Below are 25,866 nucleotides of genomic sequence, written 5' to 3' on the forward strand. Positions count from 1 at the left end.
AACCAGCACAATATTATATTGCAATTCATCCCAATGAATATAGATTAACAGCAAGTGCAGATACTTTCATTGAACATAAGAGAACTTTAAATTACTGACAATATTTATAAGAATAGCAAGCTTATACTGACATAATCCGTGCACAGCATAGAACAAGAATTTGATACAATGTCTATTTACAAATAGAAAATAATGTAACTGTCAGTGCACACATAAACTGAAACAATGTTCAATGACTGACAGCTAATGCTGATTCACACAGTGTATACAATAAGCCAGTGTGATCAGATTTTTACTCACCTCAGCAAGTAATAAAGTCCAACCTTGTTGTTACATGATAGTAGCAATAGATAATAGAGTATATATAAGACACATTTTGTTCTTCAAGTGCAGGACAAGGGGTCTTCTGCACTGCTATAAAAATTTGACCTACATTGAGAAATATATAGAAATATTTTTTAGAATTATTTTAACCAAAATATATTAATAAAGTTTATTGTTTTCAATTCCTAATAGGAACCACAATTCTTTTCCCCTTTTCCTATTTCCAAAATACAAATAATGCTCCTGCTTAGCGTATCACAATCGGTCTTCAAACAAACTTTCTAAAATATATAATATATAGATATAGTGTGCATTTCCCAGCATTGACCACACGATGGCACTGCTGCTCAGCGTATCACTAGGCTGCCTGCATTACATCCAATTTAGTGAGATTTCTCAGCATTGACCACACGATGGCGCTGCTGCTTAGCGTATCACAATCGGTCTTCAAACAAATTTTCTAAAATATATAATATATAGATATAGTGTGCATTTCCCTGCATTGACCACACGATGGCACTGCTGCTCAGCGTATCACTAGGCTGCCTGCATTACATTCAATTTAGTGAGATTTCTCAGCATTGACCACACGATGGCGCTGCTACTTTGCGTATCACAATCGGGCTTCAAACAAACTTTCTAAAATATATAATATATAGATATAGTGTGCATTTCCCTACATTGACCACATGATGGTGCTGCTGCTTAGCGTATCACAATCGGGCTTCAAACAAACTTTATCAAATATATAATATATAGATATAGTATGCATTTCCCAGCATTGACCACACAATGGCGTTGCTGCTCAGCGTATCACTAGGCTGCCTGCATTACATTCAATTTAGTGAGATTTCTCAGCATTGACCACACGATGGCGCTGCTGCTTAGCGTATCACAATCGGTCTTCAAACACACTTTCTAAAATATATAATATATAGATATAGTGTGCATTTCCTGCATTGACCACATGATGACGCTGCTGCTCAGCGTATCACTAGTCTGCCTGGATTACATTCAATTTTGTGAGATTTCTCAACATTGACCACACGATGGCGCTGCTGCTTAGCATATCCCAATCGGGCTTCAAACAAACTTTATCAAATATATAATATATAGATATAGTATGCATTTCCCAGCATTGACCACACAATGGCGTTGCTGCTCAGCGTATCACTAGGCTGCCTGCATTACATTCAATTTAGTGAGATTTCTCAGCATTGACCACACGATGGCGCTGCTACTTTGCGTATCACAATCGGGCTTCAAACAAACTTTCTAAAATATATAATATATAGATATAGTGTGCATTTCCCTACATTGACCACATGATGGTGCTGCTGCTTAGCGTATCACAATCGGGCTTCAAACAAACTTTCTAAAATATATAATATATAGATATATTGTGCATTTCCCAGCATTGACCACACGATGGCGCTGCTGCTCACCGTATCACTAGGCTGCTTGCATTACATCCAATTTAGTGAGATTTCTCAGCATTGACCACACGATGGCGCTGCTGCTTAGCGTATCACAATCGGGCTTCAAACACACTTTCTAAAATATATAATATATAGATATAGTGTGCATTTCCTGCATTGACCACATGATGACGCTGCTGCTCAGCGTATCACTAGTCTGCCTGGATTACATTCAATTTTGTGAGATTTCTCAACATTGACCACACGATGGCGCTGCTGCTTAGCATATCCCAATCGGGCTTCAAACAAACTTTATCAAATATATAATATATAGATATAGTATGCATTTCCCAGCATTGACCACACAATGGCGTTGCTGCTCAGCGTATCACTAGGCTGCCTGCATTACATTCAATTTAGTGAGATTTCTCAGCATTGACCACACGATGGCGCTGCTACTTAGCGTATCACAATCGGTCGTCAAACAATCTTTCTAAAATATATAATATATAGATATAGTATGCATTTCTCAGCATTGACCACACGATGGCGCTGCTGCTCAGCGTATCACTAGGCTGCCTGCATAACATTCAATTTAGTGAGATTTCTCAGCATTGACCACACGATGACGCTGCTGCTTAGCGTATCACAATCGGTCTTCAAACAAACTTCCTAAAATATATAATATAGATGTAGTGTGCATTTCCCAGCATTGACCACACGATGGCGCTGCTGCTCAGAGTATCACTAGGCTGCCTGCATTACATTCAATTTAGTGAGATTTCTCAGCATTGACCACACGATGACGCTGCTGCTTAGCGTATCACAATCGGGCTTCAAACAAACTTTCTAAAATATATAATATATAGATATAGTGTGCATTTCCCTACATTGACCACACGATGGCACTGCTGCTGCTCAGCATATCACTAGGCTGCCCGCATTACATCCAATTTAGTGAGATTTCTCAGCATTGACCACACGATGGCGCTGCTGCTTCGCGTATCACAATCAGGCTTCAAACAAACTTTCTAAAATATATAATAGATGTACACATCACATACACTATATATACACACATGTACACATCACATACACTATATATACACACATGTACACATCTCATACACTATATATACAAGTGTACACATCACATACACTATATATACACACACATGTACACATCACATACACTATATACACACATGTACACATCACATACGCTATATACACACATGTACACATCACATACACTATATATACACACATGTACACATCACATACACTATATGGAAAAATAGAGCAAGGAAGCAGCACTCAATAGCAAAAAATGAAGTTTATTCACCCAACACAGCAACGTTTCACTTCCTCCATGGAAGCATTTTCAAGCGTGAAAATGCTTCCATGGAGGAAGTGAAACGTTGCTGTGTTGGGTGAATAAACGTCATTTTTTGCTATTGAGTGCTGCTTCCTTGCTCTATTTTTCCATATACGTCATTGGGAGAGTGTCACTCCCTGTTATCTGAAGCATAGCACCAGCCGCATTTGGTTTTTTTGCACAGTGCTGTTCCTATTGTATGTTTGATCCTCACATACACTATATATACACACATGTACACATCACATACACTATATATACACACATGTACACATCACATACACTATATATACACATGTACACATGTACACATCACATACACTATATATACACATGTACACATCACATACACTATATATACACACATGTACACATCACATACACTATATATACACACATGTACACATCACATACACTATATATGTAGCGCCGTCGGGTTTACTCACCTCCCGACGCCCGCAGCCATGGATCTGTGAGCGCTGGCCTCCGTCTCCCTCCTAGGAGATGCCAGCGCTCACTTCCGCTCCGTCCGGCTGGGTCCCGTAGGGTGCGCCCCTGGCCTTCTAATCCTTGCCTGAGCGTTGCTAGTCTTTCCCAGTCTGTCTCGCAAATGGTCTCTTAGTGTCTCCCGTTCCAGCTGTTACCCGTGCCCTGTTACCATTCCTGTATTCCATATTGTTCCTGTGCCTACCCGCGTTCAAGTGTCTTCTGCCACATCAAGTGCCATCTGCCACGTCAAGTGCCATCTGCCACGTCAAGTGTCTTCCGCCACGTCAAGTGCCCTCTGCCACATCAAGTGCCATCTGCCATGTAAATTGTGTCTTCTGCCACGTCAAGTGCCATCTGCCACGTCAAGTGTCTACCGCTCATGGGATACTGCCCGCCACGTCTGGCGCCACTTGCCGCACCTGCCTCCACCCGTGCTGAAGCCACAGCCACCGCCCGGACTAATTCAGGTACCCAAGCATTACTGTCTGCCATTTTACTTTCGCATAGACTGTGACCTGGTCAGCTGCCTCCCCGCTACGGCGGAGCGGCCTAGTGGGCCCACAAACCCAGTGTCCGTGACAGTACGCTCAGGCCATGGAACCCGCTGGCCAGCCCAAGACCCCAGTACAGAAGATTCAGACAGAGATGCAGGACCTACGCACACATCAGGATCAACTCCTTGAGGCGGTGAATTCTATTCTGGTCCGCCTGGATCTACTCGCGGTTCCACCCCCGGTTCTTCCTCCTGAAGCTGTTGCCGTGCCACTGCCTGTTGCTCCCCTGTTTGTTCCGGATCCTCAGTTCCTCTGCCTCTTCCTCCTCTGTACGATGGTGACACCAGAGCATGCAGAGGATTTCTCAATCAATGCACGGTGCATTTTAGGCTACGGCCTCATCTCTTCACAGCACGATAACTGGGTACAGCTTCTTCCATGGGCAGAGTTTTCATATAATAACCACACAAGTGAGTCCACCACCTCCACTCCGTTTCACATTGTGTACAGTCAACATCCCAGAGTCCCTCTTCCTGTGTCGACTTCATCTCAGGTACCCGCTGCTGACTCTGCATATGGGGACTTCCTGCAAATCTGGCAACAGACCCGGTCCTCTATTTTGCTGGCGGTAGATCGCATGAAGCGTAAGGCAGATACCAAGAGAAGAGAGCTGCCTCAGTATCTTCCTGGGACTAAAGTCTGGCTGTCCTCTCGGAACATTCGCTTGAGGGTGCCTTCATACAAGTTTGCTCCCAGGTTCCTTGGTCCTTTCGAAATCCTGCAACAAATTAACCCTGTTTCATATAAGCTGCGGCTGCCCCTACCCTCAGAATCCCTAACTCCTTCCATGTGTCCCTCCTGAAACCAGTGGTCCTGAACCGCTACAGCAAGACCTCTAGTTCCACAGTTGCTCCCAGCGGTCCTGCTGATGTATTCGAGGTAAAGAAGATCCTGGACCGCAAGAGGGTAGGAGGAAGGACTTTCTATTTGGTGGACTGGAGAGGGTTTGGTCCTGAGGAGAGGTCCTGGGAGCCAGAAGAGAACCTCAGCGCCCCCACTCTTATTAAAAAGTTCCTCTCTCACTCTGGACCCAAGAAGAGGGGGCGTAAGAGGGGGGATACTGTAGCGCCCATGGGTTTACTCACCTCCCGACGCCCGCAGCCATGGATCTGTGAGCGCTGGCCTCCGTCTCCCTCCTAGGAGATGCCAGCGCTCACTTCCGCTCCGTCCGGCTGGGTCCCATAGGGTGCGCGCGCACGCTCGCGCCCGGCCTTAAAGGGCCAGCGCGCGCAATTAGGAAATCGTCATCACTATCAACTGCCACGATTTCCTGGTCTATAAGAAGGTCCCTGGCCTTCTAATCCTTGCCTGTGCTTTGTTAGTCTTTCCCAGTCTGTCTCGCAAATGGTCCCTTAGTGTCTCCCGTTCCAGCTGTTACCCGTGCCCTGTTACGGTTCCTGTATTCCGTATTGTTCCTGTGCCTACCCGCGTTCAAGTGTCTTCTGCCACATCAAGTGCCATCTGCCACGTCAAGTGCCATCTGCCACATCAAGTGCCATCTGCCACGTCAAGTGCCATCTGCCACGTCAATTTTCTTCTGCCACGTCAAGTGCCCTCTGCCACATCAAGTGCCATCTGCCACGTCAAGTGCCATCTGCCACGTCAAGTGTCTTCCGTCACGTCAAGTGCCCTTTGCCACATCAAGTGCCATCTGCCACGTCAAGTGCCTTCTGCCACGTCAAGTGCCATCTGCCACGTCAAGTGCCATCTGCCACATCAAGTGCCATCTGCCACGTCAAGTGCCATCTGCCACGTCAAGTTTCTTCCGCCACGTCAAGTGCCCTCTGCCACATCAAGTGCCATCTGCCACGTCAAGTGCCATCTGCCACGTCAAGTGTCTTCCGTCACGTCAAGTGCCCTTTGCCACATCAAGTGCCATCTGCCACGTCAAGTGCCTTCTGCCACGTCAAGTGCCATCTGCCATGTCAAGTGCCATCTGCCACGTCAATTTTCTTCCGCCACGTCAAGTGCCCTCTGCCACATCAAGTGCCATCTGCCACGTCAAGTGCCATCTGCCACATCAAGTGCCATCTGCCACGTCAAGTGCCATCTGCCACGTCAATTTTCTTCCGCCACGTCAAGTGCCCTCTGCCACATCAAGTGCCATCTGCCACGTCAAGTGCCATCTGCCACGTCAAGTGTCTTCCGTCACGTCAAGTGCCCTTTGCCACATCAAGTGCCATCTGCCACGTCAAGTGCCTTCTGCCACGTCAAGTGCCATCTGCCACGTCAAGTGCCATCTGCCACGTCAAGTGCCATCTGCCACGTCAAGTTTCTTCCGCCACGTCAAGTGCCCTCTGCCACATCAAGTGCCATCTGCCACGTCAAGTGCCATCTGCCACGTCAAGTGTCTTCCGTCACGTCAAGTTCCCTTTGCCACATCAAGTGACATCTGCCACGTCAAGTGCCTTCTGCCACGTCAAGTGCCATCTGCCACGTCAAGTGCCATCTGCCACATCAAGTGTCTACCGCTCATCGGATACTGCCCGCCACGTCTGGTGCCACTTTCCGCACCTCCTTCCACCCGTGCTGAAGCCACAGCCACCGCCCGGACTAATTCAGGTACCCAAGCATTACTGTCTGCCATTTTACTTTCGCATTTCTCCCAATTACCTCTTGTCACGGACACTGGGTTTGTGGACCCACTAGGCCGCTCCGCCGTAGCGGGGAGGCAGCTGACCAGGTCACAGTCTATGTGAAAGGAGATAGCAGACAGTAATGTTTAGGTACCTGCAATAGTCCGGGCGATGACTGTGGCCTCAGCACGGATGGAGACAGGTGCGGAAAGTGGCGCCAGACGTGGCGGGCAGTATCCGATGAGCCGATGGCACTTGACGTGGCAGATGGCACTTGACGTGGCAGATGGCACTTGACGTGGCAGATGACACTTGACGTGGCAGATGGCACTTGACGTGGCAGATGGCGCTTGACGTGGCAGATGGCCCTTGACGTGGCAGATGGTACTTGACATGGCAGATGACACTTGAACACGGGTAGGCACAGGAACAATGCGGAATACAGGAACGGTAACAGGGCACGGGTAACAGCAGGAACGGGAGACACTAAGGGACCATTTGCGAGACAGACAGGGAAAGACTAACAACGCTCAGGCAAGGATCAGAAGGGCTGGGGCATTCTTATAGAGCAGGGAATCACGTGGGTTAATAATCATTGATTTCATGTGCGCACGCTGGCCCTTTAAGAGCGGGCGCGAGCGTGCGCGCGCACCCTACGGGATGCGGCCGGACGGAGCGGAAGTGAGCGCTGGCATCTCCTAGGAGGGAGACGGAGGCCAGCGCTCACAGATCCATGGCTGCGGGCGTCGGGAGGTGAGTGGACCCGACGGCCCGGGGCCATGGGCGCTACAGTATCCCCCCCTCTTACACCCTCTCTTCTTGGGGCCAGAGTGAGAGAGGAACTTTTTAATAAGAGCAGGAGCACTGAGGTTCTCTTCTGGCTCCCAGGACCTCTCCTCAGGATCAAACCCTCTCCAGTCCACCAGATAGAAAGTCCTTCCTCCTACCCTGTTGCGGTCCAGGATCTCCTTTACCTCGAATACATCAGAAGGGCCGCTGGAAGCAACTGTGGAACTAGAGGTCTTGCTGTAGCGGTTCAGGACCACTGGTTTCAGGAGGGACACATGGAAGGAGTTAGGGATTCTGAGGGTAGGGGGCAGCCGCAGCTTATAGGAAACAGGGTTAATTTGTTGCAGGATCTCGAAGGGACCAAGGAACCTGGGAGCAAACTTGTATGAAGGCACCCTCAAGCGAATGTTCCGAGAGGACAGCCAGACTTTAGTCCCAGGAAGATACTGAGGCGGCTCTCTTCTTTTGGTATCTGCCTTACGCTTCATGCGTTCGACCGCCTGCAAAATAGAGGACCGGGTCTGTTGCCAGATTTGCAGGAAGTCCCCATATGCAGAGTCAGCAGCGGGTACCTGAGATGAAGTCGACACTGGAAGAGGAACTCTGGGTTGTTGACTGTACACGATGTGAAACGAAGTGGAGGCGGTGGACTCACTTGTGTTGTTGTTATATGAAAACTCCGCCCATGGAAGAAGCTGTACCCAGTTATCGTGCTGTGATGAGATGAAGTGGCGGAGGTAATTTTCCATGATCTGGTTGATCCTCTCAACTTGCCCATTGGACTGGGGGTGATAGGCAGAGGATGTTCGACCCGGCTCCTCGAACACGGCACGAAAGGACTGCAGGAACAAGGCTAGGTCCGAGGATACAGGTCCTTGTTGCTCCAAGATTGGGTTCGCCCATGCGAGGGCCTTGCCAGCGAGGAGGGAGATAATGAACGCTACTTTGGCCTCCTCGGAGGGGAAGAGATGAGGCCGTAGCCTAAAATGCACCGTGCATTGATTAACCCCTTTGCGCTCAGGTCAGTACTATTACGTCCTGCTGAGCGCATCGTTCGCGCTCAGCTCAGTAATAGTACTGACCTGAGTTAACACGGCGCCATCTTTCCCCGGCGCGTGTCTGAGCTGTGATACCTGCTGTTTCCGACAGCAGGCTATCACAGCTTAGTGTGCAGGGACCGATCGCGGTGGTCCCCGCCGATTAACCCCTTAGAAGCCGCGTTCAATAGCGATCGCGGCTTCTTAGGGGTTAAGCTGCAATCGCCGGCCTGCTACACGATAGCGGGCCGCGATGGCTACTATGGCAACCAGAATCCTAACAATGGACTCTGGCTACGCCATCGACGGAAGCCTAGTGGGTCCTGACAAAGTCAGGACCCACTATGCTTGCTGTCAGCGAACAGCTGACAGCTCTAATACACTGCACTACGTATGTAGTGCAGTGTATTAGAATAGCGATCAGAGCTTCCTGCCCTCATGTCCCCTAGTGGGACAAAGTAAAAAAAGTGTAAAAAAGTAAAAAAAAGTTGTGTAAAAATAAGAAAATAAAAGATTTAAAAGTAATAAAAGTAAAAGTCCCCCTTTTTCCCTTATCAGTCCTTTATTATTAATAAAAATATATAAATAAACAAATAATTGATATCGCCGCGTCCGTAACGTCCTGAACTACAAAACGATGTACTTATTTATCCCGCTCGGTGAACGCCGTAAAAGAAAATAATAATAAACCGTACCACAATCACAATTGTTTGGTCACTTCATCTCCCAAAAAATGGAATAAAAAGAGATCAAAAAGTCGCATGTACCGAAAAATGGTACTGATGGAAACTACAGTTCGTTACGCAAAAAATAAGTCCTCGCACGGCTTTATTGATCGAAAAATAAAACAGTTCTGGCTCTTAGAATAAGGTAACACAAAAAGTTAATGATTGTTTACAAAATGTATTTTATTGTGCAAACTCCATAAGACATAAAATAAAACTATAAACATCTGGTATCGCCGTAATCGTATCGCCCCACAGAATAAAGTGAATATGTCATTTATAGCGCACGGTGAACGCTGTAAAAAAATATAATAAAAAACAATAGTAAAATTGCTGTTTTTTTAGTCACCACGCCACCTAAAATTAGAATAAAAACTGATCAAAAAGCCGCATGCACCCCAAGAAAACTGCAATGGATTCCTCAAGGTCTCTAGTTTCCAAAAAGGGGTCACTTTTGGGGGGTTTCCACTGTTTTGGCATCACAAGACCTCTTCAAACCGGACATGGTGCCTAATAAATTAAATTAATTAAATGTCACCTCTACTTTGCTCTAAATTCCTGTGAAACACCTAAAGGGTTAATAAACTTTCTAAATGCTGTTGTGAATACTTTGAGGGGTCTAGTTTCTGAAATGGGGTGTTTGATAAGGGTGTCTAATATATGGGCCCCTCAAAGCAACTTCAGAACTGAGCTGGAAACTAAAAAATAAAATAAAAATGAGGCAATACTTCGCTTCTTACATTATACTCATAATGAGCTGTGCCCACCCCGAGATGACCCCAGTTTTGACCGTTTGTATAAACGGAGACCCCTATTAGACCGTTTCAGTGCCCGGTTTTCCCAAGCATTCACCCCCGAGAAGTGTATTTCTATTGATGAGTCCTTGGTACATTTTAAAGGGAGGCTTCAATTCCGCCAGTACCTGCCGGGTAGGAGGGCAAGGTATGGCGTGAAGATGTATAAGCTGTGCGAGAGTTCATCAGGGTATACCTACAGATTTAGGATATATGAAGGGAAGGACACCAGTATTCAGCCCCCAGAATGCCCCCCCTTACTGGGAGTTAATACAAAAATTGTGTGGGATTTGGTGCACCCACTGCTGGACCAGGGTTACCACCTCTACCTGGATAGTTTTTATACCAGCGTCCCGCTCTTCAAGTGCCTCGCCTCCAGAAGTACTGCGGCATGCGGCACTGCTAGAAGAAACCTGAGAGGCCTCCCTGACTCTGCTTGGGCAAACAAGAAGGGGTGAGAGCAGGGCACATTCTAGCAGCAACATATTGTGTGTCAAGTACAAGACCAGGGAGATGCCACACCAGTACCCATGTACCTGTACGAGGTACCAGTACAGGGACCCCCAAACTAGACTGCATCCTGGAATACAATAGGTACATGGGAGGGGTGGACTTGTCAGATCAAGTCCTGAAGCCTTACAGTACTTCTGGAAGCGAGGCCACACGCATCGTACCAGGGCAACACTTTTTAGGAGAAGTTCCCCAAACTGGCAAGAAGGGAAAAAGTCAAAAGAGGTGCAGAGTCTGCTATAAGAGGGGGATAAGGAAGGACACAATATATCAATGTGACGCGTGTCCCGAAAAACCAGAGCTCTGTATGAAAGAGTGTTTTAAAATTTATCATCCATCCCTTTATTTTTAATTTACCCCAGTTTTACTCGCTCTGATCCACTTCGCACAGCTTACCCCTCCTCATCTTTCCCCTCTGAGCCCTGCTGTGTGCCCAGGCAGCTGATAACAGCCACATGTAGGGTATTGCCGTACCCGGTAGAACCAACATTACAGTTTATGAGGTGTATATCTCCGGTGGCGCATGCTGGGCACAATATATCGGACACTGAATTGGCATATATGTATAGAAAATTGCAAATTTCACTCTGCACCAACTGCTGCACATTATCTTTTACACAATACCTGTGGGGTCAAAATGCTCACTACACCTCTAGATGAATGCCTTAAGGGGTGTAGATTTTAAAACAGGGTCACTTCTTGGGGGTTTCAACTATACCGGTACCTTAGGGGCTTCTGCGTACAAGACTTGGCACCAGAAAAGCTCCAGTAGGCCAAATGGTGGTCCTTTCCTTCTGAGCCCTGCCGTGTGCCCAGGCAGCTAATAACAGCCACATGTAGGGTATTGCCGTACTCGGGAGAACCCACATTACAGTTTATGGGGTGTATGTCTCCGGTGGCACATGCTGGGCACAATATATCGGACACTGACATGGCATATATATAGAAAATTGCAAATCTCACTCTGCACCATCTGCTGCGCATTATCTTTTACACAATACCTGTGGGGTCAAAATGCTCACTACACCTCTAGATGAATTCCTTAAGGGGTGTCGTTTTTAAAACGGGGTCACTTCTCGGGGGTTTCAACTGTACTGATACCTCAGGGGCTTCTGCACACATGACTTAGCACCAGAAAATTCCCAGTAGGCCACATGGTGGTCCTTTCCTTCTGAGCCCTCCCATAGGCCCAAACGGCCGTTTATCACCACAAATAGAGTATTGCCATACTCAGGACAAATTGGGCAACAAAATGCGGTATTTTATTCCTTGTGAAAATAAGAAATTTTGAGCCAAAACTACCTCTTATTGGAAAAAATTACATTTTTTTTGAATTCACAGCCAAATTCAAATAAATTCTGTGAAAAAACTGTGGAGTCTAAATGGTCACAACACCCATAAATGAATTCCTTGAGGGGTGTAGTTTCCAAAATGGGGTCACTTCTGGTGGGTTTCCATTGCTTTGATACCTTTGGGGCTCTGCAAATACGACATGGCACCCGAAAACCAATCCAGCAAAATCTGGGCTCCAAAGAACACATAGCGCTCCTTTCCTTCTAATACCTCCTATGGGCCCAAACGGCAGTTTATCACCACAAATAGGGTATTGCCGCACTCAGGACAAATTTGGCAACAAAATGGGGTATTTTATTCGTTGTGAAAATAAGACATTTTGAGCCAAAACGACATCTTATTGGAAAAAAGTTTTTTTTTTTAATTCACAGCCCAATTCAAATAAGTTCTGTGAAAAAACTGTGGGGTCTAAATGGTCAAAACACCCATAAATAAATTCCTTGAGGGGTTTTGTTTCCAAAATGGGGTCACTTTTGGTGGGTTTCCATTGCTTTGATACCTCTGAGGCTCTGCAAATGCGACATGGCACCCGAAAACCAAACAAGCAAAATCTGCACTCCAAAGAACACACAACGCTCCTTTCCTTCTGAGGCCTCCCATGGGCCCAAACGGCAGTTTATCACCACAAATGGGGTATTGCCGCACTCAGGACAAATTGGGCAACAAAATGGGGCATTTTGTTCCCTGTGAAAATAAGAAATTCTGATCAAAAATGACATCTTATTGGAAAAATTGTCATTCTTTTAATTTCACAGCCCAATTCAAATACGCGCTGTGAAAAAACTACGGGGTCAAAATGGTAACAATAACCATAAATGAATTCCTTGAGGGGTGCAGTTTCCAAAATGGGGTCAGTTTTGGGGGATTCCTACTGTTTTGGCACCTCAACACCTCTCCAAACCTGGCATGCTACCTAAAATATATGCTAATAAAAAAGAAGCACCAAAATGCACTAGGTGCTTCTTTGCTTCTGGGGCTTGTGTTTTAGTCCACGAGCGCAGTAGAGCCACATGTGGGACATTTCTAAAAACTGCAGAATCTGGACAATACATATTTAGTAGTGTTTCTCTGGTAAAACCTTCTTTGTTACAGAAAAAAAATAGAATAAAATTTAAATTCAGCAAGAAAAATGAAATTTGCAAATTTCACCTCCACTTTGCTTTAATTCCTGTGAAATGCCTGAAGGGTTAAAAAACTTTCTAAATGCTATTTTGAATACTTTGAGGGGTCTAGGTTTTAAAATGGGGTGTTTATGGGGGTTTCTAATACATACGCCCCTCAAAGCCTCTTCAGAACTGAACAGGTACCTTAAAAAAAAGGCTTTTGAAATTTTCTTAAAAATATGAGAAATTGCTGTTTATGTTCTAAGCCTTGTAACCTCCAAGAAAAATAAAATAATGCTCTAAAAACTATGCAGATCTAAAGTAGACATATGGGAAATGTGAACTAGTAACTATTTTGGCTGGTATAACCATTTGTTTTACAAGCACATGCATTTAAATTCGGAAAAATGCTATTTTTTCAAATTTTTCTCTAAATTTTGCAATTTTTCACAAATACACACTGAATATATCGACCAAATTTTACCACTAACATAAAGCCCAATGTCTCACGAGAAAACAATCTCAGAATCGCTTGGATAGGTTTAAGCATTCCGACGTTATTACCACATAAAGTGAAATATGTCCGATTTAAAAAATCGGCTTCGTAGGCTTCATAGGCTTCGTCCTTAAGGGGTTAAGAAATCCTCTGCATGCTCTGGGATCACCGTCATATCAAGGAGGAAGAGGCAGAGGAACTGAGGATCCGGAACAAACGGGGGGAGCAACAGGCAGTGGCACGGCAACAGCTTCTGGAGGAAGATCCGGGGGTGGAACAGCGAGTAGATCCAGGCGGACCAGAATAGAATTCACCGCCTCAAGGAGTTGATCCTGACGAGTGCGTAGGTCATGCATCTCCGTCTGAATTTTCTGTACTGGGGTCTTGGGCTGGCCAGCGGGTTCCATGGCCTGAGCGTACTATCACGGACACTGGGTTTGTGGACCCACTAGGCCGCTCCGCCGTAGCGGGGAGGCAGCTGACCAGGTCACAGTCTATGTGAAAGGAGATAGCAGACAGTAATGTTTAGGTACCTGCAATAGTCCGGGCGATGACTGTGGCCTCAGCACGGATGGAGACAGGTGCGGAAAGTGGCGCCAGACGTGGCGGGCAGTATCCGATGAGCCGATGGCACTTGACGTGGCAGATGGCACTTGACGTGGCAGATGACACTTGGCGTGGCAGATGGCACTTGACGTGGCAGATGGCGCTTGACGTGGCAGACGGTACTTGACGTGGCAGATGGCACTTGAACACGGGTAGGCACAGGAACAATGCGGAATACAGGAACGGTAACAGGGCACGGGTAACAGCAGGAACGGGAGACTCTAAGGGACCATTTGCGAGACAGACAGGGAAAGACTAACAACGCTCAGGCAAGGATCAGAAGGGCTGGGGCATTCTTATAGAGCTGGGAATCACGTGGGTTAATAATCATTGATTTCATGTGCGCACGCTGGCCCTTTAAGAGCGGGCGCGAGCGTGCGCGCGCACCCTACAGGACCCGGCCGGACGGAGCGGAAGTGAGCGCTGGCATCTCCTAGGAGGGAGACGGAGGCCAGCGCTCACAGATCCATGGCTGCGGGCGTCGGGAGGTGAGTGGACCCGACGGCCCGCGGCCATGGGCGCTACACCTCTGCAAATTAACAGCTAGAATGCCAAAGGTCTGCAATGCTGTAATTGCTGCAAATGGAGCATTCTTTGACGAAAGCAAAGTTTGAAGGAGAAAATTATTATTTCAAATAAAAATCATTATTTCTAACCTTGTCAATGTCTTGACTATATTTTCTAGTCATTTTGCAACTCATTTGATAAATATAAGTGTGAGTTTTCATGGAAAACACAAAATTGTCTGGGTGACCCCAAACTTTTGACCGGTAGTGTAAGTGAATACAGTGCAGTGAAATTCAGTGACTCACAGGTGACATCTTCTCAGATTGGAGTCGTTCATGTACTCTTTTCTTCTTCATCCGGCCCAGAACGCCATGTTGACTTCCAGTCTTCTTCATCTCCAATACCCAAGCACGAACCACAAGATACGTCATGAAAGTGTTGATCTAACCTGTATACCACGTTCACGTGACCCAATGTGCCACGTCACAGCGTATTCAAATCATGGAAGCGTTCAGTCTACATGACTACCGTCCGTCACGGTGCGCATACCTTAGATCAAAATTTCGACATATAACTAACTCTAAACCTCATAAGCTAATTTTCTTTAGCTATTATACTAGGATGTACAATTCTATATTAAAATATTATCATATTAGTCATGTGTCCTAGTATACCCACATCCAGCGATGGGTGGGATGGGTGAAACATAAAATAGTTTTCCATGAGTTTTGGACTGCGATGTGCTGCTGATCTCTCCTTTTGGGGGTAATATACAGGGAATATGGGGGTTATATAAGGGACTCCCATCATCCCTGTATATACCAGCCATCATCCCCATATATAACCACCATTATCCGTGTATGTACCAGCCCACCATTATCTCGGTATAAAATCTCCATCACCCCTGTATATACCATTAGGGCGGGCACTGTCAGCTTGCTGTGGCGTGCGGGCATTGTGGCTAAACAAGAAGTAAATGGGGTGGGCATTGAGGACACCGTGGACCAATAGGATGCCTGAAACGCCGGTATATGGGAGAAGTCCAGCAGAATCTGAAAATATGCCTCCTGATTGCTTAAAGGCTATGTACACCTTTGCACTGTTTTTTTTGTAAATTGCCTTGTATGTATTTTGCAAAATAAATCACATTTCTAATTGGTCTACCATTTGTCTTCTGTACCTGCAGTGTATTTCAGTTTATGGCCAGCTGCTGTATTCAGTTATCTCTCTAAGGCCCTGTTCACACCTGTGTTGGTGTGTTTCGTTGTTCTGCTCCGTCAGTGGTGCAGAACAAAGGAATAACGGAAGCAACGGACAACGCCACCTGCCGACAGAACACATTGACTTTAGTGGGTGCCATTGGCTTTCCGTCAGGCGGGGGGGGGGGGGGGGGGGGCGTGATTTTACCAGAGACAATAGTGCTGATGTGAACGAGGCCTTATCCGTCAGTCATCACCCTAATGGCAAACTGAGCAGCTCCTCCTTTGCAGGCTCATGAACAAGCATTTACTGTGGAATCTGCGCATGTGCATGATTTTAATTACTGCATACCTCCTAACCGTCCCGGATACAGCGGGACAGTCCAGGATTCCAGGCGGTGTTACGCTGTCCAAAACGGCCAGTGGTATGTCTTGGGATCGTCAGCTCTCTGCTTCTGTATTAGTACCACTCACCAAGGAATTCCCGGGCACAGCACTACTTTAAGTGCCGAGCCCCTTGTCTCACTATCCATATATGAACATTGACGTCGGGGACTACTCCTGGAGCGGAATCCTCTGCCTTTGCATTGCCGATGGTCTGGCCGGGGATTCCGCTCCTAGGCTGAACCCATGATGTCAATGTCCATATATGTACAATTACATCAAGGGCTCCTCCTGGAGTGCAATCCCTGGCCACAGCGTGGCCGACGCTCTGGACAGGGATTCTGCTCCTATATGGAATGCCTTACGTCACTGTCCATATATGGACAGTGACGGCAGGGGCTCCTCCTGGAGTGGAATCCCTGGGGGGGGGGGTGGCACCATCTACATGGGCACTGTGTATGACACTATCTATATGGGCACTGGCGCTTTATATGTGCACACTGATACTAGGGGTAGCTAAGGGGGCATTAAACTGTATGGGGGCAGCTATTTGTCATTATACTGTGTGGGGTGTCCTATGGGAACATAATACTGAGTGGGCTGAACCGGGTATGTGTGGCCGGAGATTACTTAGATTAGATACTTGAAAGTTGGTATGTTTACTGGTGTGTGCTAGGGCAGAGCGAGTGTGTCTACTCCAAATTTGCAGCATAAGGCAATGAGGTTGCTTTACCACATGCCAATGCTGAAATTTTGGGAATTGCTCCCTCTAGTGATCAGCACATGGAAATGTTATAAATTAGAATCTAATTTATAATATTTCCTGACTTGTGAAAAAATTTAAAAAATGAAAACAATGTGTAATCATTTATATACTAACTGTTTAACTGAGAAAAAAAAAAAATTCCTAGCGACACATTCCCTTTAATACTGGCGTTTCATACACCAGTCCTATTAAACAGTTTGCTGGAGTAAGATGCAACACATTTATTAACAGGCGAACGACTCTTAATAAATGTGTCGCATCTTTTAGCTGCAACGCGGCCTGTCATCAGTACTTTCTACGTGCTGCGGCCTGCTGTACATTTAAAGTACATTTTTAAAATGTATTTTATTGTCTGATTGGGGGGGCATACAGTCTGATTGGGGGGAGGTATGGGTCTGGCACGGACCTTTGCCTTGTTACGCCCCCCAGAGATAAATCTGGGCCGCATTATACATATAGATTTCTGCTATAATTTACATCAGTTACTGGCGTAAATTATAGTAAAATTGTTGCCCATTTCTGCTGAGCCCCGCTCATTTTTTGCCCCAAAAAATTTCAACATTTGCGCATTTTGTGAATTTTCTACGCTAGTAAACTGTTGTAGAAAGGTTAATATATTCCCCCCAAAGGCAACAGACCGTAATAAAATATCTTAATGTAAGGATGTGTACACTTAATTGTGCTGCAACGCTTGTTGTCTCCATTCTATGTCAGTGTGGGAAGTAGATGTCCGGCCTTATGATTTTGTGATATGTGATAGATCCAGAATCCCAATCACCAAACCAAAGAATGCAAAATAAAGACACAAAACATTATAATTGGGTGTTAAATGGTCAAAACTTTTATTATATTATATGACCAAACCCAAAATGGCAAACCTCCGACTCACGAAGAGTCACCCTCCAGCACGCAGGAAAGGAAAAACCCCCTGTGGGGGAAACCTCTAGGGAAACCATGGCTGGAGGATTGCCCTTCCTCTGGGCTTAGAAGGTGCCAAAATATAATTTGTAATAGAATTTGTACGTTTTCTCAGATTTTCAAGGAAAGACAATACAATGAACGAACGAACAAACGAACGAACGAACGAACGAACGAACGAACGAACGAACGAACGACATAAAACACATAAATCGGCTGATCTGGTTGGCTAGGCGGATGTCTCTCTTCCTGGGCATCCATTAAAATTAATGGGCGATTCACGGATGAGACGGGTCCTCCAGATGCCTCCTTGTAGCACCTGTCCCCGCTCTGGCTAATAGAGGGGATCTCCTGCTGGAAACCCCCCTCTATTACAGACCCGTATGAAGAGGATGGCATCACTGTGATGAAGAAGTGGTCTTGGGTGAAGGGTTTCCCTGCTAGAACCTCCAAATTACATCAGGTCGGTATTGGTGGGCAAGTCAAGCTCAAGGTCCTCAGTCCCATCCAATATGGCGCTGAATATGGCAGTAAAACCTTCTAATATGGAATCTTCTTTATGTCATAAACATTTGTATTTATGACATCAGCACCTTCATCATCATTACTACAGGAGTTTCTTACCACTGCCGCCTCATTCATTGTGACGTCACCCACAGTGGTCTGAAGTGTTAACCCTTTAATGACTGGCAATGTACTTAGTACAGATGCCATAAAGCTGAATAGAACATATCAGCGGCCATAAAGGAAAAGGGATAATGCAGGGAGCATCTCGGCACAATAACAATCCATGACAAAGGGTTGTCCAGGATGAGATAACTTATCTGCTTTCTCCAAAAACCAGCACCACACCTGTCCATAGGTTATGTGTGGTATTACAGCTCATTACCATTCACTTCAATGGAGCTAACCTGCAATACCAGATACAACCTGTGGATAGGTGTGGTGCTGTTTTTGGAAGAAAGCAGCCATATTTTTCTAATCCTGCACAGCTCTTGTTAGAAATAGTTCAAAAAAGTGGGGGGAGAAGGAGAAGAAGGGGAGAGGGAAAGAAGAAATTAAAAAAAGGGAAAAAGAGGAACTCTGAGGTAAAAGAAATCAAACTAGACTGAAAGGAGTCTGCTGGAGGTGCCAGATGGAAAGACATATTTCTGCCATGGGGACCAGATTAGCTGAAATGTATCTTGAAGGGGGGCTTCAGAGAGTGGGTTTTAGCACCTTCCTGTCCTATGAAGTGCTGTTGCATTGAAAAACTATGCAGTTCATCTTCAAATGTAGCGTCACAAAAACAAATTATTTTGTAAAAAATAAAACAATATAAATTTGGTATCCCCATAATCGTAACAACCCGCAGAATCAAGTTATCATGCAATTCATGCCGCCCGATGAACATTGTAAAATCAAAACAGAAATGGCGGAATTACAGTTTTTTTTTTAATTCACCCCACAAAATGTATTTTATATTTAATACATTATATGGTACATTAGGCCACAGGGTAAATTCCACGTAAACAGCGCCATTCATCGGTTAACTGTTTAAATGATACCAGTTCAAGTGACCTTTATTGAAATACACTGTAAGATATTTTTTCCCAATTAACCTTTTAATTGGGCCTAGCATGTGTGATACTGTCTGCTAAGCCATTGTATCTAAGCATATTATATGTGATACTGTCTGCTGAGCCGCTGTCTCCTATCAAGTAGCAGAGCTATCAGGTGTCATAGTCTTAGGGTTCACACGCAAAGTAAAAAATGGCTGAAAATTACACAGCCTTTGATTTACAGCCGTTTTTGAAGCTGGAAACGTTTTTTTGAGGTGTTTTTTTCTAGATGTTTTTAGAGCTGTTTTTCCATTGACACAATGAAAAACATCTCCAAAAACGGCTCAAGAAGTGACAAGCTCCTTCTTTTTACGTGCCATTTTAAAATACAATAGGCAGATGTTTGTAGGCATTGGGCTAACGATTTCAGGCGTATTCGAAGGCGTTTACACCCCGAAATACGCCTGAAAACACAGCGTGTGAATATACCCTTATAGATACGCTGTCTCAGATATATATATCTTTTTTTTTTAGTGGTGTGGGCAAAACACATGTCTCGTGGCACAAGACAGTCTGATTAGTGGGGGAGATACAGGGTCTGGCTTAGGCCTTTTCTTACACACTCAATGTAAAATTGTACACTAGCTCGGATCTGGAGTTGATTTCTGCTTTACATTATGCCCGTTACTGGCGTAAATGAAAGTAAAATTGTCGTCCCTTTCCGCAAAGCGCCACACACTTTTCAAAAAGTGCCAAGCACAGCATAAACTGCCCAAAAACTTTCCCGCACGTTAGGGACTTTTCTATGCCAGATAAGAGGCTTAGCAAGGTTAATAAATTCTCCTGTAAGGCTACAGACAGTAATACAATATCTTACTGCAAGGATCTGTACACTCAGTGTCTGACTGAGGTACCTTGGACCCACCAAAGGAAATAATTTTTTTGGGTCTAAACTTCAACTATATAGAAATAATTTGAACACTCTTAATTGTGTATTAAAAACGTATGTAGTAAAACAAAGACCAATATTCCCACCATATTGTGACAGATATCAGTCCTACACAGGCATTCTGCAGACCATATAAGTGAATACAATGCAGTGAAATTCAGTGACTCACACATGACATCTTCTCAGATTCGAGTCGTTCACGTTCTCTTTTCTTCTTCATCCGGCCCAGAACCCCATGATGACTTCTTCCAGTCTTCTTCATCTCCAATGCCCAAGCGCGAACCACAAGATACGTCATGAAAGTGTTGATTTAACCTAGATACCACGTGTAATGACGGGGTAGGGAGACAGACAGGTGAGCCCTAATCTACCTGCCACTCAGTCCCTGCCTACTTGCACGGCCCGTCCTAGGCGACGGCGTACAACTGGGCGATGGTCCCTACGCTCAATATGTGCACGACAGACAAACAGACAAGGGTACACAGAAGCTAAAGGAAATGGGGCAGTTGCCCAAGGCAACACCGTGAGCAACAGGCGTAGTGAACGAGCCGAGTCAAACTAGGAGTGTACGAGGTACCAAACGCAGAGCAGGAGCATAGTCAGTAAAGCCAGGGACAAAATGAAGCAAGGTCAATAATAATAGCAGGAGCAGCAGAGCCAGGAAACAGGAAAGAATCACAGGCAAAGACAAGCAGGAAATGAAGGTATAAATAGACCGAGGGCGAGAGCTAGAACCGTCTGGCCAGGCTGTGATAGGTTCTCCCACTCCTGAGCCTACCAGCCTGAGTGGTAGCAGATCAAATCACTCTATCAGACCTAGGGGCAGGTGCAGACTGATTAATCACGGGCGTCGACACAGAATCTGTGTCTGGCAGATCCTTTTCACCAGGTTCCCATGTGCCACGTCACAGCGTATTCAAATCATGGAAGCGTCCGGTCTACATGACTACCGACCGTCATGGTGTGCAAACCTTAGATCAAAATTTCGACATATAACTAACTAACTCTAAACCTCATAAGGTAATTTTCTTTAGCTATTATACCAGGATGTAGGCGGAGGAGTAGGCTAAGAGAATGGAAAGTGGCCGAGGCGGGAGATGGGCCAGAGTGAATATGACGCTTGACTGGGGTCTGGGGAGGGGAAGGGGAGAGAGACAGGTGGGAAGGTGGGAGCAGAGGGGCAACATAAAAAAAATAATTAAACTGAATCTACTGCTTTAAAACAGTCACTCACCAAGTTGCAGAGCTGGCCGCTGCTTCTGGCCCCTGTATGGGTCCCATTCATTTCTACAAACCAATTACCGCTGATCATAACCTTGATGAGCGGCGGCTGCCCACTTTATTTTACTTTTGTGGCCAGGCCCCTGACAGTAGTACCAGCGGTACTACCCTGATGGCAGGCCTGTTTGCAGGGGTACTAGCCAACTACGTCACAGATAACCCAAATTTCAAGACCATGCAAAGTTATGGATTTTTGGCATCCCATGGAATATGGGAACAATAGGGAATTCTATCAGTAAGTATTCTGCCTATTTCTTGGCTAATACTCCTAATCAAGTTCTTCTTCCAGCAGATTTTTTAAAGATTCTTTACATGCGGTGCTAGGTTTCGCCACAAGTTTGTGATATGTCGATTGATTGTCTAAAATGGTATGAACGTGTCTGGGATATAAACAGGAATCTAGAACAACTCCTGCTCCGTAAGATTTGGAGGACACAGTTATACGCTGGATATATGGTGAGCACCTCTGTGTTTTCAGCTTTAGCCCTTATGTGTATATAGTGAACCTTTTAGAAGGTAAATCTTTACCCGCTAAGGTGGAAGGGTTGGTTCCAATGCCTAGTTATGGTGGTGTCTGAGGAAATAAAGGTCCTTTTAGACGTCCCGATACTGACCATGAAAACCAGCGCCAATCGACGATACAGCGTATCACAAGGAGCAATCATCGGTAATGTATGGGGGCAAACAATCGTTACTACACCAGACCCCGCACCGATCTGCCAGCCCAGCTGCCTCCGGGCACTGGACAACACTGCCGGAAGCAGATGGCTCCGATCACTGCATAGCGCCCGTTCGGCAGAACTGCAGCTCGGCCTTTATTCTTTGACCGGAGCCATCTGCTTCCGGCAGTGTTGTCCGGTGCCCGGAGGCAGCTGCAGTGGCAGATCGGTGCGGGGTCCAGGTGTCGGACACGCACCGATCATATACTGATCTCCATTAACGACACATACAGAGATGGAATACGGCACATACATCCCCATAGAGAATGCAAACGGGAGCTGTTCCATTCACAATAGCGTACGCCATCTGTGTGGGAACGGCGCATGCGCCACTCCCACACAGACCAAAAGGAAGGTCTTTGGTAGAGCGACATCCGGCGCCATTTTCATGTGGACCGGAAGCCTTGGCCGGACAGTAAGATGACGTGTTCCGGTCGCGACTTCCGGCCATATGTTGAAGGCAGCGCAGAGCAAAGACTAGGAGCGGCAGGGCGGAGGCGGCAGCGGCGGCAGGAGCAGGTAAGTTATGTTTGTGTATTTGATGTGTGTGTATGTTAGTGTTATACTGTCTGCTGAGCACTGTATCTAATCCTCCTACACTGTGCATTCGCTCAGAAAATGGCGGCACACAGAGTAGGAGGTTTGAACATTTAACCCCCTCCTTTCTCCTGGCACTAGCCAGGATAATGGAGGGGGGATTCTGTGAGGACACTAGAGCGAGTGTGTCTACTACAAATTTGCAGCATAAGGCAATGAGGTTGCTTTACCACATGCCAATGCTGCAATTTTGGGAATTGCTCCCTCTAGTGACCAGCACATGGAAATGTTATAAATTAGAATCAAATTTATAATATTTCCTGACTTGTGAAAAAATTTAAAAAATTAAAACAATGTGTAATCATTTATATACTAACTGTTTAAATGAAAAAAAAAAATAAATTCTAGCGACACATTCCCTTTAATACTGGCGTTTCAAACACCAGTCCTATTAACGCCTTTCCGCACCTTGGCGTAAATGCACGTCCAGGTGAGCAGTAACTTCGCGCACCTGGGCGTGCAGTTACGTCCGCGCTTTAACTGTTAACCGCCGCGCGGCGCTACACCGCAGCGGCGGTTAACTGTGCAGGGCGTCTGCCCTGCTCTCCCCGTTGCCGATCAGCGGCCTGTCGCCGCTGAAATCGGCAATTAACCCCTTCGATGCGGTGGTCAATTGCGATCACCACATCGAAGAGGTTTACAGCGGATCGGCAGCCCCCCACATGCATTTGCGGGGGCTGGTGATCCTTATCATGGCAACCAGAGGCCAGACAATGACCTCCGGGTTGCCATGTACGGAAGCCTCGGAGGAGCAGCCTCCGGCTGGTCCTCCGATGCTTCCTGTCAGTGTGACTGTCACGTCACAATGACAGTTAGAACACATTACACTACGTGTGTAGTGTAATGTGTTCCAGCAGCGATCAGAGCTGCAAGTCTAAGTGTCCCCTAGTGGGACAAGTATAAAAAGTTAAAAAAAAGATAATAAAAATGTTTTTAGAAAGTGTAAAAATAAAAGTTAGAAGTGACATAAACAAAGAATGCTTTTTTTCCTATAATAAGTCTTTTATTATAGGAAAAAAATGAACACGTTAAAAAAAGTACACATATTTGGTATCACCGCGTTCGTAACGACCCCAACTATAAAACTGTAATATTATTTTTCCCGCACAGTGAACACCGCAAAAAAAAAATAAACGAAAAACTGTGCCCAAATCACAATTTTTTGGTTACCAACCCTCCCAAAATATACAATAAAAAGTGATCAAAAAGTCGCATATACGCCAAAATTGTACCGATACAAACTACATCCCGTCCCGCAAAAAACAAGCCCTTACACCGCTTTTTTGACTGAAAAATAAAAAAGTTATCGCTCTCAGAATATGGTGACACAAAAGATTATTTATTTTATAAATAATTGATTTTATTGCACAAACGCTGCAAAACATAAAAAAATTATATACATCTGGTATCGCCGTAATCGTATCGACCCGCAGAATAAAGTAAAATGGTCATTTATAGCCCAGGGTGAAGGCCATAAAAAAACGAATAAAAACCATTGTCAGAACTGATGGTTTTTGGTCACCTAGCTTGCCAAAAAATGGAATAAAACGTGATCAAAAAAATTTCTGGTACCAATGAAAACTACAGATTGTCCCGCAAAGAATAAACCCTCACACGGATCCGGTGGAGAAAAAATAAAACAGTTCTGGCTCCCAGAATATGACGATGCAAAATGTGCAGTGTCCAAAAGCAGATAAGATCGGGTGCCATTTATCAGTGCGACACTGGCCACATATCTGCAGATTATTATTTATTTACTGCATTATTATACCCTCTTATTATACCCTGATATACCCCGCACAGATAACATGTACCCTGATGTACTCCGCACAGATAACATATGCCCCCACATTATAAACTAAAACACCAGTAAAACCCCAAACACAACAACTACCAAGCTACATCTGCCCCCCAAAATCCAAATGGCGCTCCCTCCCTTCTGAGCCCTGCAGTGTGCCTAAACACCAGTTTACGTCCACAGATATGGCATCGCCATACCCGGGAGAACCCTGTTAATATTTTATTAGGTATTTGTCTTCAGTGGCACAAACTGGGCATAACATATAGTGCACTAAAATGGCATATGATTGGAAAATTGTAATTTTCACTCCGCACCATACGCTGCGCATTAACCCCTTTGCGCACCACAACATAGCATGTCTTAGTGTGGGGGGGTGATGTATGGAGCGTCTCACGTGAAAAATAAAGAATTTAAAATAGCAAAATCACTGTTTTTTTGGTCACCTTGGCTCTACCTAAAAATGTAATAAAAAGTGCTCAAAAAGTTGTATGTAACAAAAAATGGTACCAATACAAACGACCGCTCGTCCCTCAATAAATAAGCCCTCATACCGCTCTATTGACTGAAAAATAAAAAAGTTGTGGCTCTTGGAACGCGGGGAGGAAAAAACTAAAAAGGAAAATAAAAAAATGGATCAGTCCAGAAAGGGTTAATTACTTTCTAATGAAAAAACATTTATGACCACACGTGGGGTATTGCCGTACTCGGAAGAAATTGCTTTACAAATGTTGGGCAGCTTTTACTCCCTTTATCCTTTGTGAAATTGAAAAAATGCAACATTTTAGTGGAAGAAATGTCGATATTCATTTCCACGGCCTAATTCTAATAAATCCTGCAAAAGACTTGTGGGGTCTAAATGCCCACTATATCCCTAGATAGATTCTTTAAGTGGTTCTAATTTCCACTTTTGGGGGGTTTCCACTGTTTTGGTCCCTCGGGGGCTTTGCAAATGCGACATGGCACCCAAAAACCATTTCAGCTAAATTTGAGCTCCAAAAGCCAAATGGCGCTCCTTCCCTTGTAAGCCTTGCTGTGGGTCCAGAAACAGTTTA

Source organism: Rhinoderma darwinii, unplaced genomic scaffold (genome assembly GCF_050947455.1).
Source record: "Rhinoderma darwinii isolate aRhiDar2 unplaced genomic scaffold, aRhiDar2.hap1 Scaffold_140, whole genome shotgun sequence".
NCBI lineage: Eukaryota > Metazoa > Chordata > Amphibia > Anura > Rhinodermatidae > Rhinoderma > Rhinoderma darwinii.